Below are 3,656 nucleotides of genomic sequence, written 5' to 3'. Positions count from 1 at the left end.
TGCACTTTACTGTATATAATTGTACATGATTTTTGTATAAGATTCAATAAAGTCAATTATTTTTCTGTCTTTGTTTTGGTGTGTGTAAAAGGCAAATGGTTATGATTAAGGTGCAAATTTGTGTCATCACATTATCACATCGCCCATATCTCTTCAGAAACAGCTTTTGCTACACCATGAGTATTTACATTGAATCAGTTATTCATTTCAGCACAAACAACATTTTTCTATGAAAATTAGGCTAGTTAAATTGTATCTTATAGGCTACACAGAAGTCAGCGATTATTGCTCTTGGAACAGAATGGCTTAACAGAATTATAGATATTTTTGTAAATTTACAATTGAATAGTAATTAAACAAATGGTGAGAAAGTGTTAATCGCACATATACTCAGAAGAGCCTATAGGCTACACAATCTCAGCAAACTGTAAAACTAATATTTAAGGTTGTAGCTGCAAAAAATAACCAGAGCAATGTAATGACTGAGACAAATCAGACACAATTATTTGTTAGTTCACCAATAGTTTTAAGCTCACTCTGGGATTTGACTGTCCCCATCCCCCGGGAAGTTTTCAGTTACAAGTTTATTGCGCTGAGGAATGTGGTTGCCGCATGGAGAACAGAGTAGAGACACAGAAAATCTGCATCTTCCTTGCATTTTCCACACAGAACACAGACTCTATGGCATTAATGTATAGACAGACTGTGCTATAAATGAATCCTTCTCAGGAAATGGTATCCATTATTACTGATGTTGTATTGTACTCATTGTATTTACATGTTTGATGATTGTTAAATGTTATGACCTGCACGGTAACTTCAATCATGCCATGTTTAGTGTCTATACGTTCGTAGCGGGAAGATTTAAATGCTTGTGTATGCGGTACATCCATACCTGTGCAACACATCAGTATTAAAAGAATATTTAATAGTTCTGATTCAAGAACTCAGCTTGTTAATCTTTCTGGGTTGTAAAAGCCCTGACAGGAGGGGTGTTGCCACCCAGAATTACAACATCTGGCTTGGTCCGGTCAACAACTGAGAGGTGTGACTTTGACCAGAGGTTAAAAACCAGCGAACAGTGCCACTCCCTCTCTTCTTCCTTGCTTCTAGACGACTGAACAAATCTCCTTGCGGCCGGCCTCTCTAGGCCCGGCCGCAAGGCTGGTAGGCCCCTGGCCTACAACACCCAGCCATGTGCTCATCACCCAACAGACTGGCAACAAACTTCAGATGATAACTTCAAGAGTTATCCTCAACCTGCAGATCCGACGCTCTTCAGCCTAAAGGCATCTTGCCAGTATCGTACATTTTGATGCTAAACAGCGATTTAGTATTGATTTGTAAAGACTTTACCTTTGCTATTGCTAAAAGAAACTGATGAGTCCTTTCCAGATTGCCTTTGACATTTCATGTAGCTCTAGTAACATCATCTCTTCCGGTTCAACACTATCATTACTCATTCTGACTTGCGTGTGTGTGTGTGTGTGTGTGTGTGACCCTTTATGTATGTTATGTTATGTTATGTGTTTGTTAGTTTAGTTATGTGTTTGTGAGTTAGTTAATAAAGATTGTGCACAATACACGTTTGGTTCTGACTCCGTCTGCTAATGAATTGCCTCTTAAGTGATAGATCCGGACTACGTGAGTAGTACAGTACAATAAGAAATATTATTTTTCCATAACGTGGAAATTGACATTTCTTAGAATTAATAAACAATCAACACTGAGCGTTCACTGGACGAACAGGTTAACTGATTGTAATGTTAATTTTAATGTAGCTACGTCCAGTTAATCTGATTAACGGATTTGCATATTCATAATTAATCATAATTAATAATCCTAATGAGTTATGAATAATTATTAATATTTCCCCTTTGAGTTAATTTTCGCTACATATTTGGTGGAGAACGAAAGGCATCATTTTAAGCAATTGTTTGCAGATGGACCAGTAATCAATCATGTGTTTTGGCATAATTTTTGTTAACATCTTATACATGCACAAACTGGGGCTTCAATGCACATTCTCTTGAACGGCAGAACGTTCCTCGATGCTATAATGCATGTTTAAATTGTATGAAGAAGCTAACCTGAAATTATCGAAGAAATCATAATTTCAGTTGCTAAATGAGCGTAAAACTTTTCTGACGACGGAATCGCAGATTAGTAGCACGTACAAAAGGGTATCGAAAGTAATTAACCTGAACTTGGGCGTAGAAACCCCCACTTTCAGCTTTAAATGCATAAGTCTTTCTGATGATGGAATCTCAGATTAGCAGCACAAACAAATAAACTAACCTGAATCTGGGCGAAGAAATCCCCACTTTCAGCTGTAAATGCATAAGCCTTTTTCTGATGACGGAATTCCAGATTAAGCAGCATAAATTTACCTGTGTGACGAAGAAATCTCACTACAGCGTTTGTAATGGTGTTCTGGGCGAGACTCCCCAGTCACCGATTAAAGGCCTTTTTACTGTTCGTTCCGTCACTGTATTCATATTCATGCGCGGGACCGCACATATGAAACACACGCAGCGAACCTGTGGTGTAAATTCTAGCGTAGCTAACTAGCAATCACCACTGTCTGTGAAGTGATGTGCTGTTGTGATTTGTGAGTTATGCGTGACCACACTGGAGTTCTTAATGCGGGCTTGCAACGCGGTTAGAATTCTGCTCCATTCTGATCGTGTTGCGGGCTGGCATTGGTCTCCTGGCAACGCATGACAACAGAGCGTGTAGAGCAGACACCTCTGAAAGTCTGATAGCAGCACACCCACATCACAGACTGTTGTGCAAACAACGAAGCACGCGTAGCCGAATCTAGCTCTATAGAAACCCTACGCGTATACCCTACGAGTTAAAACCCTTTACCTCGACTAAAAGCTGCTAGCACCCTGCTAGCACCTAGACATGTGCAAGCGTGAAGCATTCAAGCCAAAGACTTTATAGACTTTGGGATTCCCTTTAGGAGGGATTTTGAACCGCTGATGGGAACACAATGCGTTGTGAAGCTCCGAATCAAATGAATCAATTGCGTCACAAATGATTCACTGTTCGAACCGCTCAAAGCGCCCCTTTGCGAGCCAGAACAGTAAGCGTAGTGAATACTAGAGATATATGAATACGAGACATCTTTAATAAGCCATTCACAAGTGGTTATTATTAAGTTGTTATCAATTAAATGTGATCAATGAATCATCTAATATCCTTAAACCTGAGGTTTCTGTCAAGACATGATATTTCAGTAAACTGTAGCGCTTATTGAAACACTCTGAAACTGCTAGGACGCATCACAAAGCCTCGTTTACTGAAATCACGTGACTGTGGCAGTTTGACACACGCTCCGAATCACTGATGCAACACAAACGATTCATTTGAGTTCCAAAGCTTCACAAGGCATGCCTCAAAAGGCACCCATCTCTGGTTTAAACCGTTTGTATGTGTGTGCGTGTGTGTGCGTATGTGGCGTCACTCATGTTGTCAAGTCTGAGTACCTCTATTCAGTCAAGTTGAATTTAAATTAAATTTAAAATTTAATTAAATCAATTTGTTTAGTTTCCTATCTCTACTTCATGCTAATACTTTGTTCACCTGACTATCCCTATGCAGCCAAGTTGAATTTGGTTAAATTTGAAAATTTAATTAAATCAATTTTG

This window comes from Chanodichthys erythropterus, chromosome 8, assembly GCF_024489055.1.
Source record: "Chanodichthys erythropterus isolate Z2021 chromosome 8, ASM2448905v1, whole genome shotgun sequence".
NCBI lineage: Eukaryota > Metazoa > Chordata > Actinopteri > Cypriniformes > Xenocyprididae > Chanodichthys > Chanodichthys erythropterus.
This window is presented reverse-complemented; position numbering follows the sequence as displayed.